Here is an 8,312-nt window from a genome sequence, read left to right as displayed (position 1 = left end):
AACTGTGACTACAGGAATAAGATGGACGGTAATAATTTACCGGAGAACAGTTGGAGACAACCCTGGAAACACCGACCTCATCACCGGTTTTTGTTTCAGCAGATTTTTAGGCCTTGCACGTGAGGCCCATCACATTTCAACTATTAACTGGAGATGTTTCATAACTACGGGAAACTCTTTTATTGTGACATTCGGATTGCGACCATAGCGTAGCAGCGTTACTCCTTCAGTATTTCAGTTGGGACGTACGGATTAAGTGGTATTCCACGAGAATGGCGCTTGTAAATGCTAATCTTCTAAATCAGAAAATGCTGAGAAAGCGATATTTGGTCTGGTAATAACTCTAAACTTGGCTAACGAATTGGCAGTATGTTCTTGGGATTTTGTGTAGCTACCGTACAAGATAGACAGACAGACATTTTAACCGCGACAGAACCACGACAATGATAGGACATCAATGCAAGTTGTTGTCTGTGATATCGCCCGGTTGCTGCAATAATGCAGTTACAGCAATACTGCTGCAGTCAGGATCAGAACAAAACCTTAAATAAAAAAAATATTATTATAAAAAAAACCCGACCGCACACTAAAAAGAGGAAAACAAGCCCTACAAGAAATATTGTTTAATCAAATGCTAACCAAGCTATGGAATACCGTTTAAACAATATAAAATGCACTATGAAATGTGTTCGTAATCGATAGTTAAATAAATAAAAACTTAATATTGTCTTCGGTTACCGCGATAGTTACTCATGAAATAAAACTATGAAAACGGATTATATCGCGTATATTGAATTTATAATACATCCCGACGTTTCGAACTCTTTACAGCGTTCGTGGTCAACGGGTCACGAACGCTGTAAAGAGTTCGAAACGTCGGGATGTATTATAAATTCAATATACGCGATATAATCCGTTTTTCATAGTTTTAAATAAAAACTTATTCTAAATACTAACTAAATATAATTTATAAATGTTGATGGTAAGTATCGCAGGCGGGGACCAACAGAGGGTTACTTATAGTCATTTTGGTTGTTGGTTGTTAAGTTCACTATTTAGCAGAATGTTACTTAGGTAGGTATTTTCGTTGGTGGCGGTCGAGTTGGTCCCCGCCTGCAGTCGGGTATTTTGTTTTTTTATAATTTTTTTATTTTATTTATAACTTTTTTGTTGTTTTTATTTAACGAAAATTTTGTAAATTATTATGTAAGTACCATTTGAAAGTTCTACGACGACGACCAGATTCAAGACGAATCCCGTCTTGATCCCATGATCAAGACGAATCTAATGATACCTCATACATCAAATTCTTTCAAAGTGAAAGCAAAGAAAATATTTTCTCTGTATCCCGTAGGACTTTCGGGATAAAATCCTACGACACTCCCGTGATCAAGACGAATCTAACGATACCTCATACATCAAAATCCGTCAAGCCGTTTAGGCTACAGGAGGCCACAAAGAAACAGACATACATACATACTTACATACACTCGAAAAACATTACCCTCCTCCTTTGGCAGTCGGGTAAAAATGAGTTCACTAAATAATCTTCAATCTTCCAACGCGCAACGTCAAAACGTTGAAACAATCAATGGTTATATTTAGACACCTCACACGCCACGGTTGACGGCGTCGTAATTTGTCAATCGTAATTCCGGCGTCGAGAGGCATAGGGCGCAGAGAGAACCAAAGAAATGTTTCCCGTAATATCGGCGCGGAGCGACGCGACAAAAAGGCAATCGATCACGCTTCCACCTGGGTGGAGATGGCAATCCGAATGCGTGACACGCGTTAACTACCAAAATCGATGGTACACACATGGCAAAATGAACCTTTTCGTCATGACTACACAGCTCAAATTCTTGCGTAAGTTACAGTTATAAACACACGGGCTACATTTTACGCGATTCGTTTCGTCTGCCCCCTGCTTTTCGTCCGGGATAATGCTTCCTGTGATATTGGCGTAATATTTCTTTGCGATACCGTTTGTTATCTGCGTGTGGAACGGGCTCGTTTTCATCCATATTCGTTTGCCGAACGTTCGTTTCGGAGGTAACCTATAAATATTTCGTAAAAATGCGTCCAAGTATTAAAGTAGGTACTAAGGTAATTCGGTAGAAAAATGAGTTGTTAGGGTATAAATTGACGTAATTATAATTATTATGTTTAACGATTATCAGTTTTACATTAAAAGCGGCTTAAACAAACACAAAAAATTAAAAAACACAAAAATATATTGAATTTTAATTGCTATTTGACCCGACTAATATCATCAGCAAATAATTCTAGGTCTAACCTAATCAAGAAATAGGCATCACCGTGTATTAGGAAATCTGCTACTGAAGCATTTCATTGTGATAACTCACCAGTTGTTACAAGCTGCCATAAAAATATATAAAATAAAATTCTGCCTGCCCAATAAATAACTAAGTTCAGAATTAACGCCTAGTTATCCTTGCAAAAAAGGTTTTGTATGACCCATACTCATACTCATTTATTAATAATATTATTACATATTACACGTCAAAAATTAAATTACATGAGTTGAGACAGATTACATTATTTTACAGTTTTAGCTTTGTAGGGGAGGTAGGGGAGCATTGGGCACATTTTACTAAAGTCGTAATAAAACCATGAAATAAAACTATGAAAACAGATTATATCGCATATAATGAATTTATAATACGTCCCGACGTTTCGAACTTAGCTTTATCGCGTATATATATATTTGAAATTCCAACAGAAAGAAATTCTAATAAAATCATCCTTTTTGCAGATGAAGCATAAGGACCCTTTTCTGATGGAAAGCCACATATTTGGGTACAATTATAACCCAGAACACTTCGGTATAGGATTATAATCAGTCTCAACAATCTCAACATTGCAAGGGATTTTCTAAAGCCTGTCAAAAGTGCCCAAACCTCCCCATGGGTCAGGTGGTTAGGGCACCATTGTATTACTTCAATAGTAAATAATTAAACTATAAAAACCTTCTATACAATTAAGAAACAATCCACAAAACTTGATGGGTGCGACTCTGCATAATGCGTAAATGATAATAGGTTCAAACTTTATAACACAAACTTCCTGATAGAGAACTTGAATGCTTTTATTTTTGTTCAAAATTGCGGTGTTGTGAATTGTGATGGATTAAGGTTCCACATAATAGGTACTGGCGAACAAACGAAATGTACCTAAGTAGACATTAAATACAAGATAATCAATTCAGCGGTAAATCGTAAAGATAATCTCTTCACGATTTAACCGCTGAATTGATTATCTTGTATTTAATGTAGTAGAAGGGATTATTGCAAAATAAAGCACATAAAATACTTAATGTGTTGTATAATATTAAATGATTCTCCGTAAACTGCAAGTTGCACTGGCGTCATCTAGAGGTTGTGCCGTTCTCGAGAACGTTCTCCGTTTACTATGGGAAATATTCTCGAGCTAAAAATGTTTCCCTTGGAAAACGGAGAACGTTCTCCAGAACGGGAAAACTAGCGTGATTACATTGCGTCGCGTCGCGTTTCCGTAGTGTGTTTACGAATCTTCGTGTGTTCTTAATTAAATCATATTGAGACTCCGTAAAAGATTAGGTTCTCTTACGATTAATGTTATCATGTTTCTAACTGCTCTATCGTCCGAAGCACAACATCACGTTGTAAAAGGAGCACCCGTAATGACTTGGGGGTTTTATAGGTTCTGTTCTCATTAACAAATGACGTATGGTTATTATTCGATTACGTTTTGCGAGACGTGGATATTCTGGAACAACATATCATTATGTTGTTATGATAACTTTCTTATTCGTTTATCTTTGGGTTTGGTAAAATGATTATGTCGATAAAATTATATCGATATGTATGTTGTTCCAATAACACTGTCCATGTGATTCCTTTATTGAGTTTTCCTACTCCAGCACTTCAATCTGTCGATTAAATGACTGTCAGTATAATATTAACTTAAAATTTTATATTAAAGGAAAAAATGGAAAAAGTTACACTTCCGGCAGGATTTGAACCCGCAACCTCCGCAATCCGTGCGTTGCTCTTAACCAATTGAGCTACGCCATGCATTTTCCATTTTTTCAAAAAAAATTAATATTAACTTTATTTGAGTGGTGGCGCTGTAGTATATTTGTCTATAGGAACATTAAATATGTTCGAATTTCGAATACGCCAGAGCGATAGAGAGGCAGATTTTCGATAATTAATTTCGATTTTCGTTTTTCGCGGTAGGCCCCGCGCTGATCTCTACATATGTAAACGGCTAAATACAAAAAAAAAATTAATTACCAATATTTGTAAAATACCATGAGTAATATACTGAAAGATACATTTTAATTGACCGCGCGACAGTAGTGGCTCTATATATGATTGTAAAAGAACTGGACAAGTGCGAGTCGGTCTCGCCTATCAAGGGTTCCGTACTTTTTAGTATTTGTTGTTATAGCAGCAACCGAAATACATCATCTGTAAAAATTTCAACTGTCTAGCTATCACGGTTCATGAGATACAGCCTGGTGACAGATATACAGAAGGACAGACCGACGGACAGACAGGCAGACAGCGGAGTCTTAGTAATAGGGCTTCAATGGGGGATGCCGTTGAAAGATTATTGTTGATGGTATTCTGAATGAATGGTGCACTCTTAGATTCCAAACAATGAGATGACCCCATCATCGGAACAGTTTACTCTATTACTAAATACAGTGTTTAAATGGGAATCATATTGAGGGTATTAGCTGATAACGTAAGAATTCTGAAAATGAATCGTTCGCATTACCTATGTTTATCTTAGCTTAGGGTTCAGAGGAAAATATTGATAACCATCGCAAATATTGCCACAAATGTCATAAAAATAAAACATACCTCAAGTGCATACGGGTCTCTATTGTTTCCCATAAAGTTTTAAGTCATAATGTAGTTTGTTCGCATTTTCGTTAGTCATAATTTGGTTTTTCTCAGAAACGCGTAACTTTTCAGCTATAAAACAAACCTAATAAATATTTATTTCATACGTATGGGTAGTTAGCGTAGGGCGTAGGTTAGTATTTTATATGCACTAGCAGTATTGTACTTTAGATATTTTAAAAATAGGTTGATTAACGCAAGACATGCATCTTTAGGAATTTCGTACATTAGACATTTTGATTTTCGATGCTGTCTTTAGGATATTTGATTTTAGAAATTATGCTACAGTATACCCATTAAGCCACGTTTTATTAAGCTTGAAACATATATATAAGGTAATCTATTTAGATGACAAACATTTTTTTTGCATCCCTTTCTTTGATCAAGACGCAGATAGTTTGTAAAATGTTTGTATTTTTTTTGCGAACTTTTAGTTGATCTCATTGATCACCGTGATAGTTATTTAAAAAAAGATTATAAATAACAAATTATCTTCAATTTTGCCGAATAGGTCGAAACATTAAGGTGTTTCAAACGTCCCCACATAGTGTATCAATTAACACACCTATGGGGTCAATTGAACAACTCTTCCACATTCTCTTTAATTTCCTATCATTACGTAACAATGAGCGATAGGCTTTTCAAACACATTTTATTTAAAAGCGAAATAATACAGGCACATACCCTTCTAATTGTAAAAATAAATAGTTACAGGGGTTAAACAAAGTGTTTCCAACGTCCCCGTCCTACCCTACTCAACAAGGGACATACCTATTCACTGTCCGCCGTTACGGGACAGGTTACTAAATAAAAGCTTGTAAAATTAGATTAGTTTTAGTAAGGCACCACGATGTCATGTCAATTAAATTTGAAAAGATGAATAGAGCACTTCCCGTCCTCGTATTACAAACAAACTGAGGGTATTTCAGAGCTTGTTTGTTAAACATATTTTAAGTAAGTAGGAACCTAAGCAGATAATAAATATACTTTATTGTACGAAAAAAACAGACATAGGTATAATTAAAAGTACAAAGGCAACATTATCCCTAATATAAGGGATCTTTTCCAGTTAACCTACAATGTTCAATCTATTGTACTACATTGTACAAAGCTGTGTAAAAAGGCAAAAATACACGCCTAAAGTATCCGTTCGTTTTCCATTGATAAGTCGATCTGAAACCAAACTAACCCAGTTAACTGCCCGCGGCCGGTTGGCCGACCTGACCTCTGATAAATTATAGCCCGTATTGCCCCAAAAATATGCTGATTTTTCCCTCACACACAAACGCGGGGATTTGGTGGCGAATATTTTAATGTCAGCCTCATTTCATGGGAATCTAGGTGGCACTTATTTTGCTGGAATAAATTTTACACATACGACTCATTTTATACGAGATTACGTAGATACCTTGAAAGCGGTGCTGAAAATAAATAAATAATATTACTTTTATCCGTAACTTTTTTTTTTTCATGAGTCCGTTATCCTTATTGGCTATAAACTTATACAAATAAAACTCAATTCAAATGGGTGCTATTTAATTTTGACTCCATACACCAGTGTGATGTAACGACCGCTAAAATTAGACACACAGGCCATTTCGAACGTGCACCTGACATCAAACCGATACCTATTAGAAGGCATAGCTAAGGTAACAGTAGCTTGCGCAATGACAACGAAACGCTTTGTGTCTCTCTATCACTCTTCCATATTAGTGCAACAGTGACAGTTGCGTTTCGTTCGCTACGGAGCGTAAGCGATTGGCATTTTGGCTACGCGGCCAGTTACCTATGTACTTACCTATAGATGTCAATCGCGCTGGCGTCTCGCTTGCACTAATACATGTGCGGACAAGTATGAGCGAAATAAACGCGTGAGTGACAGCTAACTGTTAAGTACCTGAATTATGATCATTCTAGTATCAGCCACATTAACAGTAAAAAAACCAGCCAAGAGAAAGAGCATGTCGGGCCATGCTCAGTGTAGGGTTCCGTAGTTACCCTTCCATCACAATAGGCTAAACTAGAGCTATAATTAGGTATAGAAGATTGTTAACAAAGGGATGACATGATGCTTGGTGCCTTTCACCCGAGTTAAACAATCTACTTTTCATATCGAATACGAGGAAACCAAAAAGACGAGGCAAAGCATCATCAGGACTTAATTAATGTAATAGACTTATGGCCATGATTTTTTTCCTTAGAACTTACTTTCAATCGGAGACTTTGCATGTCTGGTCATAATAATCCATAGCTAAAACATTTCATTGCAATATTTATGAAAAAACACTTCAGGAAACTGCAGTAATTTTAAAATGATTTGTTCATTAAAATTTGTTAATTAAATATGAAAATCAGTGGTATTACCTCGTACTTTTTCGTTCTAAAAGTGCCAATAGTCCGTATTAACGGCATTACATTACTAATTAAGCCAATCGTCGGCCTAAATCGCATACCTCGTAACTCCATTTTTTTTGAAAATCATGTTTTGACACTTTTGGATAGTACTATTCTGAACGCATCTAACGGCAAAACTCTTAAATACCAAAAATAAACCGTTTACGTTTAAAAAGCAAAATAGAAAACCTCGCAACTCCCGACCGCCATTTTTGTAAAAGAAATACCTCGTATCTCCCCCCGCCGCCACTCCCATCAGTACAGTTTGCGATGGCGTTGTGACTGCTCGTCAGTTTTGCGTAAATATTTAGGAAGAAAACGGGTGCTGAATAACAGGTATGTGTATAAGGTTCTACGATTTTACTGATTGTTTATTCTTGATAGATATTTATCATATTTAAACTCATTAGACTATTGAAAATGTCCTTTGGTTGCGTGCCATGGACATACGAGGTTTGCTTCGCCTGGATCTTTACTCATGAAGATTAGTTACGTGGTTTTCTGCTGGTAACTAGTTTCAAGAGCTTGCCTCTGGAGGCACCTTGTGGACACAAAAAAATCGCTTTTCAAGCCACGAAATCGGCTCATCGTGATGAGAACCGCTCATCATAAACCAGAAGCTTTGCCGCATAAAATGTGTGTGGATCAATGTGGCTCTAGAATCCTCATTTCGGGATATGACTGAGATGCGTGCGAAGCGTAGGATTTGATTTCAGAGAGAATCCCCGACCGGGAGGATACAAAAGCCCCATCAGTTGTGGTCAGCTTCGTCAGGTGGCTTCTTCCAAGGGACTGGAAAAAAAGCAAACCCCCGACTGCTTGCTCAATGAAGCGTGTAATGGAGCACCGGAAGTCACGTCGTACTAGTTGCCGATCTTCTTGTTTAGAGCCCGTCGCTGTGAAGACTTCTTCCACCTTCTCTCCCTTCCTTCTTCTTCTGCAACTTGGCAGGTGGGTCTTTCCCATCTTTCCATTATGAGCCTGAGGGTTTCCTCTGAAAGC

General features: G+C 37.0%; 1 long non-coding RNA gene across 1 annotated transcript; it reads left to right on the top strand.

Moving 5' to 3' along the window:
- Window positions 1–985: 985 nt before the first annotated feature.
- On the top strand, window positions 986–1,543 carry LOC134741857 (uncharacterized). The gene is made up of 2 exons (XR_010127904.1): window positions 986–1,046; window positions 1,449–1,543. It is a non-coding gene; the product is annotated as an uncharacterized LOC134741857 (long non-coding RNA).
- The last annotated feature ends 6,769 nt before the right edge of the window (window positions 1,544–8,312 follow it).

Source organism: Cydia strobilella, chromosome 5 (genome assembly GCF_947568885.1).
Source record: "Cydia strobilella chromosome 5, ilCydStro3.1, whole genome shotgun sequence".
Lineage (NCBI taxonomy): Eukaryota > Metazoa > Arthropoda > Insecta > Lepidoptera > Tortricidae > Cydia > Cydia strobilella.
The sequence above is the reverse complement of the archived record's forward strand: the minus strand, read 5'-3'. Positions and strand labels throughout refer to the sequence as shown.